The sequence below is a fragment of the Apodemus sylvaticus genome, chromosome 1, assembly GCF_947179515.1.
Source record: "Apodemus sylvaticus chromosome 1, mApoSyl1.1, whole genome shotgun sequence".
NCBI classification, from domain to species: Eukaryota; Metazoa; Chordata; class Mammalia; order Rodentia; family Muridae; genus Apodemus; species Apodemus sylvaticus.
In genome coordinates this window covers 100477119-100488342 of record NC_067472.1, presented here as the reverse complement: position 1 = coordinate 100488342, position 11224 = coordinate 100477119, and the positions used below count along the sequence as shown (strand labels likewise).

Sequence of the window (11224 nt, the reverse complement as noted above, 5' to 3'; positions counted from 1 at the left end):
CAACATGCATTTTTACACAAAGATTGACTTTAACATAGCACCAGGTTACATACAGATACCCCTCATCACATGCATTCAGAAACCCATTTTCATACGAACTGGTATATTAATTCAGACATGTATAACTCACATGCACAGAGAAAGCCACTTTCCCATGGATCTCGAACACAGAGACACATACACATTCTCAATAAACGCACAAGCACATTCACACACACACACACACACACACACACACACACACACACACACATCCTTCCCTACCCGGGCAAATGCACTGTCTACTTCATGTGGACTGACACAGCAGGCACGCGCACACACACTTGTGGACCCACCCACACACAGGCATGCTCTCACACATGCTGCCGGGGCACTCGTGGTCAGCTCTGCGGCTGCAGCTGTGACCTCCAGGTCCCTAGGGCCTCTGTCTGGACTATGCCTCATCACTTCCTGCTCCACAGCTTCCAGTTCCAAACTCGAACTCCAGACTCTCTCCGGAGGGAGACCGTCTCATCGTCTCTGCAGCCTCTTCTGGAGCGCCATGCCTCCCATCTGTCCAGCGTTTCTCACTGCCTCTTCCCTAACACATGCTCCTCCTCCCCATTCTCCTTTCTTTCCTTTCCAGGTCTGTCCTATCCATTTGCCTCTGTCTCCAGTCTGTCCTGCCTCCTGTCAAGCTCTGTCACATCTCTTCTTCCACCAGGGCTGCCTCACCACATGCCCTCACTTTGTCCTCAGTCCTGTTACTTGGTCCTGACTCCATCCCGCTCTCCCCCTCTATCCCCACATCTGGGCCTCTGGAACCACAGCTGGTTCTCATTAAGAGGGGGAGGGGCAAGACTGTTCATTGGGGCCTGAAACGTGATGTCAATTCCCCCCTCGCTAACAGAGCCCCCCTTTTGTCCCCAGCTTGTGTGTCTGCAGGGCCTGGGAGCAAGCAGAAACATGGGAGAGGAAAGAAAGGTGGGCTGTGGGGAGGACCAGAGGGACCACGAGGGAAGGAAGAATCTGTCCAGGAGGAAGTATAGGAGTGGCCCAGAGGTGCAGAAGGGGAAACTTGCTAGGGGAGCTGGCACCGCCCAGGCCTCCTCCCTCAACTTCCCGTCCCAGGGCCAGCGAGGGGCAGGGCCAGAAAGACAACAGTGGTGAGGAGGGGGGCAAGTGAAGAACAAGAGAGCAGCCTCAGGAAGCAGAGGGAGATGGGGATCCAGGCTAGGCACCAAGAAAGGAGGAGAGGTGAGAATTCTGGTGGGAGGACAGCGGACAGACGGACAGACGCAGGCCTGTCCATCGGAGAGCACGCACTACAGCAGAGGAAGGAATGGAAGCAGGGACAGTCAGACCAGGGGGCTGCTGGGGAGGGAGCAGATCCCAAAACTGGAGAAAGGGGACAGAGAGAAAGGCAATGGGAGAAGATGGCTGCTAGAGAAACTTTCTGGACATCCACATGACAACCCCCACCCCACCCCTACCCCACCCCACCCCCATCCCAGGCAGTGGCCAGGGCACTGCCAAGGCCTGGCTCTGTCCTACCAGGGATGCGTTTCCAAGAGGCACTCCAGGGAAAGACTGAGGAAAGGAGAGAAAAGCAGAAGAGGGTCTGTTTCTGAGCTTTCACTGTGTGCTGGGCCCCATGCCAGGCAGTTCACAGACAGTATCTCATTTAATCATCATAACAACCCAGCGAGGAAGGAATCCCAGCTTCCAGTTTCCAGTGAGGAAATGGAGGCTCAGAGCAAAACAATCTTCCTGACTTAAATTCCCCCTAATCTGAGCTCAGGACTCTGCACACTCCATGCGGCCTGCAACTTAGAGAGAAGAGGGAAAAACGGGGAGAAATGGCAGGGAAGCTGAGTGGGGCACCCGGGCAGGATGGCGAGGGCAGCAAATCTGGAGAAGGAGGGAGAGCAGGTCTGAGGAGTTGGTAATGATACAGGTTAGTGAGGGGACATCTGGAAGGACAGAGATGGAAGATGGGAGGAGATGCCGTGGGCAGGACCCTGCTGAGGACCCTGCAGGACGGTGAAGGAATGGAGGAGCTCACCACTGTCCTGGGGTTCTCACTGGGGTGCTATTGGGGTTCTGAAGAAGAAAAGCCACCTGGGAAGTTGCTGTTGAGATTCCCCCCATGGAGAAGTCCCATGCAAAACTGGACCTGCAGGCTGGGCTTCAGGAGACTGACTGGAAACTGTGGGTGTGGAGATGCCAATCTGATAGGGTGTAGAGAGTGAGAAGAATCAAGGCCCAAGCTCTGCCGGACAATCACAATGAAAGGGAAGCTGAGACCTTTCCTCTTCCTGCAGGCAGCAACGCAGAAGTGAAGGAGGAGCCTTCAAAAGGAGGGAAAGATCAACCGTGCCTACTGCTCTCGGCAGAGGCCAAGATGGGTTGCCAAGTGGCTGTTGGGTGTAGCAGTTAGGGTGTTGGAAAGAGCAGCAGCAGGAGACTGGTAAAGGGGCAAGGCTCCTGCGGTGGGAAACCAGAGAGAATGGTACAACTCACATCAAGGCACAAAACAGACTAGGTTCAGCATAAATATTAATGTGTGTTTACTGCATTCCTACAACAGGGAGACTATGTCCCAAGCAGAAGGGCAGGAGAGTGGCATAGACTCCAGCAACACAACCTTTTTTTTTTCCCCAGACGGTATCTTCTGTGGCCCAGGCTGGCCTTGAACTCACTATGTAGCACAGGATGACCCTGAACTTCTAATCATCCTATCTCAGTCTCCTGAGTGCTGAGATGATAAATTGATTTTTCTTGCCTGAGTAACCTCTAAAGCCTTCATTTCCTCATATGTAAAATGTGAATCAAACTGCCTGCCTGGTTGATGTGAGAGTTAAATGAAACAGCACAGACCCCTTAGCATGAAGGCTTTGCTACTGCTCACGGGTACTGCTATGTGATGCACCTATGGAACTCTGGGATAAGTATTATTCCACAGACAAGGAATCTGAGGCTGGGAGACAGGAACACAAAGATATGTAGAAATCCATTTTGATGGACAGCAAAGATTCTTGCTAACCCAATTGGCTCTCTGGTGGAGGGCTTGGAAAGCCAGGATAAGGGCTTGCATAGCCAGCCGTTCAGGCGCAGAGCAAGGGAGAACAGCCAGAGTTGAGGAGAGTAGATCTGGCACTGTGCTCAGGGAGGGCTAACGAGGAAGAGCTCTCAGGAGTAAGCTAACTGACACTCCGGGTTGGATGCACTTGGGCCCTCAGGGTGTGAGGGTTGAGGGAACCTGGCAGCCTGAAGGCTGGTAGGAATGAAAAAAATGGGGAAGGAAGGAGAGGATACAGGGCATACGTGTGATACAGTTCATGAATAGATGCAGTCAGCAAATATTTAATGCCTACCTTGTGCCAAATGCAGAGATAGAGCAGTGGCTCAGACAGATCAAGTCTCCCTGCCTGTGGAGTTGACCCTCAAACTGACCCCCAAAGTGACTCCAGTGACTGCCCAGGCTGTAGGAGAGACTCATGAAGCTGGAGATGGCTAAAAAGGTGGAGACAGGAACTCAGACGGTAGTGTGAAGGCAGGGAAACTCAGCAAGAGAACTCAGATGTCAGGTAGAAACTTCCAAGACCCAGCACAGAAGAAGTGAAATACAGTTAGCAAAGTTGGTGCTAAAAACTTGTCAATTTTCTTTCCGAATCTTGCAAATGACTTTTTGAAATGGATGCCAGTAGTCTTGTTTTCACCTGAGAAAATGAAGCTCCAAAAAACGTAGCCATTAGAAGGCCTGAGGTACAACTATACTTCCCTTCTCTTTCCCTTGTCCCTTCTCTTCTTCCTTCCTGACCAGTTACATGGAAGCCAGCTTCTAGCTGCTGATAGATAACGAGCTCCTTACACACACACACACACACACACACACACACACACACACACACACACACACAGAGAGAGAGAGAGAGAGAGAGAGAGAGAGAGAGAGAGAGAAGTGTGCTCAGTGTGCTAGGTGAGCAGGAAGGGACATCATCACTCAGGCCTGGGGGCTCCAAAACCTTGAGAAAGGTCTTTCTCCAAGGGACACAGAGAACTGTGAGCCCCTCCCAATGGCAGAGGTTGAAAATGTTCTCATCAGAGGACAAGCTAGCATCTAGAACCTCTGGGCGAGGCTTTTGCTAGCAGGCACCAGAATCAGAGAGAAGAGAATCCAGGCTGCCTTCTGCTGCCAGTGACAGGCAAGAATTGGGCCAGGAGAAGAGCAGAGGATCAGGGAATCTAGGATAGCAAGGAGCAGAGATGGAGATGCCTGCCGGGAGCTGAGCTCAGGGTAGGTGGGCACTGGAGGAGGGGACAGCATCCTAGGGAAGGAGTCAGCAGAGGGGAGGAGAGGATGAAGGTCTGTGGTGCCCTGTGGTCTGAGGATGGCTGTGATGGTTAATCACTTAGACCGCAATCTGCTAGGTCTCTGTTCAGAGGTGTTTTCAAGGAGGTGTAACTGAGGTGGGTGTCATCATTTCATAGGTTTGGGTTCCAGACTGAATGAAAAGAGGAAAATGAGAGAAGCACCAGCATCTCCCTCCCTCCCTCCCTCCCTCCCTCCCTCCCTCCCTCCTGCCCTCCCTCCCTGTGCTCTCCCTCTGTCTCCTTCCCCCCCCCCCCTTCCTGACTGTGGCTGCAATGTGACCAGCCACATCACTTTCTTGCTGTCATGTCTCCTACACCATGATGGCCCATGCCCTCAAACTGTAAGCCAAAATAAACCCCTCCATTCTCACAAGTTGCTTTTTGTCATGTTATTCTGTCACAGTAATGAGAAAATCGAGCAATAGATCATAGCTTACAGACAAGGGTCTCCACGGACACAGGTCTGCTAAATCCCAATGCTTCTTAAATATCTGCTGTGTAAATGAAAGAGATAAAGTAGAGGAAGAGGAGCCAGGAAAAGAGAAATCCAGGGGGCCGGGGTGGGGGAGGCGAGAGCCTGGGATAAGAAAGGATAGCGGTGGGAGGTAGGGGTGTGTCTAGCAAGGTAAGAGGAGAGGCTGGAGGTAAAAGCTGGAGAGGGGCAGAATCAACAGGCTCCTGGTCTCACCTGCATAGAGAAAGGACGGGTTACAATGGGAAATGCCTCCATCCCGGGGCGGGGCAGCTGAGAAGAGATGTCCAGAGAGGGAGGGATGTGCTCATGTTTGCTCATGTTTGCTCACAGTCAGGCCTGTGTAGGGAACCATGGGCCAAGAAGATGTTTGACATACAACCTTGACAACAAGGAGTCCTGGTTTTTTTTTGTTGGAGAAGCAATGAGGACCCCCCCAGTTTGTGAGAGGCAGTCGCACGGGGGCCACATTTGAGAGTTAGAAGGATTAAGCAGGAGGCAGAAATGAAGGGCCATTGGGCTGACAGAGCAGGGGGTGCAAAGGCCCAAGGGCATGGAAAGATGCACTGTCTTTTGGATGATCAGTCGCCGGCGGGGAACTACAAGGAGCTTAGCACTGCTTGAGCTCAAAATGTGAGGACACTAGAGAAATGGGACAGGCGATGAGCTAGGGAGGTTGTGCGAGAGCAGATTATGATTCATAAACCTTATTTAAAAGTTGGGATTTCCTGCAAGGGAAACAGAATCACTAAAACACAGCAAAATGCCTGGATTTGCATTTTTATTCAAGGCTTTCCAGCCGCAATGAGAGGCACAGATTGGAAGAGAAAAGGGAACAAAGGACCCATGAGTAGGTGCCCACAAAAGTCCAGACGAAAGGCTCTGAGGTAAGGGCAAGTGCAGAGGGTGGACGGAATGGCATGAGATGCCAGGCACTGCTGGAGAGAAGGCAGAATCAACCAACAGGTTCCCTGGCTCACCATCAGTAGAGAAAGGCTGCTTACAACTAATGTCTGCAAGTCTAGTCTGAACAAAGGAAAGCGATTTGGGGAAGTTTACCATATCACGTTTAGATATGGTAAGGGTATCTGAACTATACACTAGGAGCAACTATGTCTCAGGTACATAAAGGGCACAGCTCAGGAGAGAAGTATTTGGAACCTCTATAAATAACAGCCAAAAACATGCAAATAAATGAGACAGATCATCAGAGACTCAGAGCTCGGAGATAATCAGATCCACTCCAGGACGGCTGTATTAAGGGTCACATGCCGAGGACCTCAGAGGTGACCCAGGACAGCCGAGAGAGGAGCGCTGTGTGCCAGAGATACACAGAGCCCACCACAGCAGTGCCATCCGCCAATGGCTTTTCATCTGTCTCATTGCTCTGTCACCCCACTGAGAGCAGAGATGGTGAGTTTTATCATGGTCTAACTACCTAGCAGCCTGACTAGCATGTCAGTTCTTGGGTTCAAGTTAAGAGAATAAAGCAGTGACTCACAAGCCAAAATCAAAAACAGCTCAGAGAGGAAAGAAAGCTCAGCTATGTCAGGTCCTGCCAAGAGGTCAAATAGCTGAAGACTTGAGAAAGGCCCCTTGATTTGGCAGATGAGAGGTCACTTTCTCTTAGGGAGAACAGAGACAAGGGAGCAGGAGCAAGTGAGCCCAGCTCAGATGCAGTCTCTCACAGAATGTGAGTCTTGAAGTTAGAGGAGGAAGCCTCTTAGCGACAGGGGCATTACAGGGTTAAAGAAGAAGAAAGACAGAAGAATTCTGTCCCCAGAAGACTTGGGGGCAAGGATGAAATTAGAGACCTGGGAAAGACAAGAAACCATCACTCATGTTAAATCCCTGTGGAGGAGTGAGGGTTGGTATCCTAAGCAGGTGTGGCTGGCCTTGTGGAGAAGACACCTACTTGTTATGGGAGGAGGGATGAAAGGTTCAAGAGATGCACATGAGCTGTGGGGAGGTAGAAAGTTGGGGGTTCAAGATGGCCGCCTTCAGGTTTTTCAGTGAGCGAGCAAACCAGGATCTCTACTCTCCGTCCTCCCTCTCTTCCAACACCCACATCCATTTTGTCAGCTTGCTGACCCCACTGTTTATAGAGCAACTCCTCTCTCCTGCCACTCCTCCGGCCCCTTCCTGGGTTTCTACCCCAGAGCTGCTCTCCGCAGGCTGCCTCCCCCAGCCCACAGACCTGCTGCAGCCTTTTCTAAAACAAAGCTGGCTACATCACTCCACAGCTTCAGATGATTTGATGGCTTTCCATTATTCTGGGGTCAAATGAGCTTCCTGTGGCCATGGAGACCCTGAATGATCTCAGCTTCCTCCTGACCCTCCCATCCCTCCCCATTTCTTGCTCCCTTGTCACATTCAGTGGCTTGCTCTATCCCCGAGACACAAGATACATGAACTTTTAAATGCCGTTTTCTTGGCTTGGAATATTCTCCACCCATGCTGCCTCATTTCCACAGATCCTTTCTTTGGCTGACTCCTGACTAATTCACCAGTTTTACATTTAAATGCCACTTCTTCCAGAAAGTCTCTTCTGTACTTTCTACCCTGGTTTACACATTCTTGATGACACCTGCTATGTTATGATTCTCACACCCACAAGTGTGTCAGCTCTGTGAGGGTAAAGAACACATCCATTTTGTTTACTTTGTTACAAAGCCCACTCTACTATAGTGTCTGGCAGAGTAGGTATATTGTATGTGCTTGCTGAATGAATCAGTGGGCTAATTCACTTATTGAAAACAATGGAGAGTTGGGTGATTTGGGTGTGTGAAAAAATACTTCTTGATAGAGGTTCTATGTGGGGATTTACAGAAGCCAGGATTTCTAAATGTGCCACTTAGTGCAGCTGAGAAGGCGTTCTACACGGTGTTGATAATCTGCACGTGGCAAGCTCAAAGGAAGTGGAGTCAAGGAGTGTGTGAAGGAACAGTTCTCCCCCGCCCCTCAGCTCACCTGTGGAGAACTGTCAAGGGAACAGAAGTTCTGGGGGTCTGGAGAGGAAGAGTAATGGTGTGAGCCTTAGAAGTTGAAGGGCTTCCTCAGCAGTAGCAGTACTATAGCTTCCCTTGGAGTGTGGACATGTGGTCCGTGACTGTCTCCTAGACGTTGTACAAGAGGCTCTGTGGTAAGGCAGTTACCACACAGCCTTCTCTTAGTTCTAGGTCTCTGAGTCACCTGTGACTTGTGAGCAGGCAGAGGGGGACATAAAGATCCTGTGATGTGCTGCCTCATAGTGTTTCCAGAGGACATGTGCTGTTCTGAGAGGTGTTGGCAATACCATGGTCTCCTGTGGAAGGAGCTGGCTGTGGCAATGGCTGTCCCTGTATCACGGCTGTACCAGTTCTGTTGTGTGGACACTGCACTGAGAACTTCTTCCACAGTTACACACTAGCTTGACAGGCATCTATAGCAGGTGTAGGGGGTAAGTTGGTTCTGACAGTGCATCTTAGGGATGTCCAGGCTTTGAGTGTATCTCTTGAGAATGTATGTTGCCTGGGACTCCATCCCTGTGGGTTGAGGAGGGTTATGACTATGTCCCTTATGGGTATTTGAAGAGTTGACATAAGTGACAATATTTTTCTGGCCTATGACCTGTGGCTGTGGGCCCAGCCCATGCACACTGAGTTCATTGTGCCTTTGAGTTCCCTCTCCCCACCCCCTCCACGTGGGACCTAGGCTTGCTGTGACCTCTCTCTGTCCCCTGACCAGGACTCTGATCTAAGCATCCAGGACAGAAACTTGCAGGCTCTGTCACCAGGATGCACTTAGAATACCAGTTTGGGTGACACACTGCCACCTCAGGCTTCCTCCTCCTCTCCCCTCTGCTTCTCTTTACTTCTGCACCCTCCTTTCTTTGTCTGTCTCTCTGTGTCTCAGTCACACACCCATCCCTACGTTCTGACACATGGCTCCAACAGCCAGGTAAAAGGCACCCAGACACACAACCTCTCAAGGACCTGCTAGTCCTGACACATGCTTATTCGGACCCACACCCCCTCCAAGTGACACGCACATGCACACACAACCGTGCTGGGACACTCGCTGACTCACATTCGCTGTACACACACTGTCCTGCCCTCACCCACCAACCCCCGCCCCCCCAACCGCACACTCAAGCACCGCCACACACTCCCACTCGATGACACCCGCACACAAAGACCCCCCGGCCCTGCCCCCATGCTCACGTTCACGCTCGCCCTCTCCCGCAGGCCTCGCCCCCCCTCCCCCATTGTCTCGGCTCAGAACAAAGCCCCCGGCTCCGCCGCCGCCGCCGCCGCAATCGGGGAGGCCGACCGACCCCAGGGGTGCGGCCGGACGGGCCGGTCACTGACCTCGGCGCGGTGCGGGCTCCCTCGCCCGGTCCTGGGGCGCCGTCCGGCCGCGGTCAGCCCCCGGGGCAGCGCCCGCCAGCGCGGGGCCTGGGGCCGCGCATCGTTCGCCTTGGCTGGCTCGGGCTCACAGCACCCTCGGCGCGGGCCGCCGTCTGTCTGCGCTCGCTCGACCGTCGGTCGGTCCGTCGGTCTGTCCGCCACCGCCGCAGGGGCGCCGCCTCCTGCACAGCCACCCCGCGGAGGATGCAAGATGCGCCGCCGCGGCCCGAGCCCCCTCCCCTCCCTCCCTCCGCGCGGTAACCCGAGCCCCCGCCCTCCGCCGAGCCCCCGCCCCCGCCCCCACCCGCGCTGCCGCGGTACCCGCGCCTCCCGCCCGCCCTCCACCCCTCCACTTCCCGGCCCCAGGCCCCGGCGCCGGATCCCGCCCCAGCGCCGCGCAGTCCCTTCTCCATGCTACTACTAACGCGCCAGATCCTTTCGTCCCGTCCGGTCCCCTCCATCCTCTCCGTTTTTCTTTCTACATTCTGTTGTGGTCTTCTCGTCTTCCATCCCTACTCCGCCATGGTCCGCTTCTGCCCCACTGCCCTGTTCTGTCTCGGCCTTCACACCTCTTCTTTGCCCACTTCTCCTGGTCCCTCTTCTCACTGCTCTTTCTCCGTCTCCAGCTTCCCTCCATCAAATCCCCGCTATCTTGTTCTGTCTGTTCGTCAGCCTTCTCTGCACCTCTTCTCCCCACCCCTCTTCCTGGTGCTTTCTTTTGTCCATCGCCGCTCTTACCTCACACCTTTCCCTTCCCTTCATCGCCCCGTCCTTTCCTCTTTCCTTCCGTCCATCTTAACGTTCCCATTCTTTTCTGCTACTCACTTACTACCCTGTGATCTCTTTCCCCTGCCAGCCCTGGCTTCTCATTTCCTCGTCCATCCCAAATTTGAATTTAGAGATTGAGAGGTATTAAACCATAGAGTTTAGGGTCTGGTGGTAGTCTGAGAGTATATTTCCCAGAGTACTTTTCATCTAAAATGAAAAACTGGGTAGAAAGATGACAAAGGTCTTGAGGAAATAATTTGGGAGGAAGGGTGTGAAGTAAGCAACCTGGACGCTTTTATGCCGCATCCTTAGGACTGTGAGCAATGTGAGGGAAGAAAGGCTTTCTGGCAGGTACCAGTGGCACAGAGAGACCGGGAACTTCTAGGAAGAGAGGACAAAGGACCTCTTATGGAAAAGGAGGAAGTATGGTCTTGGAAGAGCAGGAGGGGAGGCTGAGATGCTCCAGGGTTGTCTGTGCTTCAGGCTTGGGCTGCCCGGTGGGTGGGTGGGTGATGAGCAGGGGTGGGGAAGGGATGGGTCTGGAAAGATGATGACATGGGATTTGGGGCTTCTGCCTTTGAAGTGCATGTTGGGTAGGTAGGTCTGCATTTGAAGGAGCGGTCTGGGCTGGGCATAAATATTTGGGAGTCATCTGCAAATACCGTATAAGTTTGAATATAGGGTGAGGTTTTTTTGCTTTTTTGTTTTTCCAAAATCATCTCTCAGGAAAAAGGGAGTAACCTTATATTTGAGTCCTTACAACATCTCTCATATTACAGGGTTTGCTCTCATTTACTTTATTTTGAACAACAAACCGCTGGATAGGGCAGTATGGTATGGTTGACTAAGCCTGTGGACTCTGGAGCCAGACTGCCTGGCTCGGAGTCCAGACTCTGCCGTTTGGAAGCTGTGTGCCTTTGGGAGAGTTGGTTAACTTGCTTTCGCCTCGGTTTTCTCATCTATGAACTGGGTGTAAGGATTAAACTATTTAAGTTAAAGCACTACATACCTGGTACCTAGAAAGTGCCCAGGAAGTGCTAAGTGCTCTTGCTGTCAGGACAAGACCTATTGACCTGAAATGTCCTCAACAATCCTATTTTGGATCCTTGTAGAGGTCATCTGTCACAGAATCCCTAGCTAAAGAAATTTAATACAGTATGATAACTATTCCTGGTGGTATGACCTCACAACTGCATGTGTTGGGTGACTCTAAATATACTTTTTAATGATTGCTTTAAAA

General features: G+C 52.1%; 1 protein-coding gene across 1 annotated transcript in view; it reads right to left on the bottom strand.

The window, feature by feature from the left end:
- The window catches only part of Dchs1 (dachsous cadherin-related 1), a 33287-nt gene extending 23843 nt beyond the window's left edge, over nt 1–9444 (bottom strand). Inside the window, exon 1 of the mRNA XM_052155369.1 lies at nt 9178–9444. The gene's annotated coding sequence lies outside the window, so the exon portion shown is untranslated. The remainder of the gene's footprint in view (nt 1–9177) is intronic.
- Nucleotides 9445–11224: the final 1780 nt, after the last annotated feature.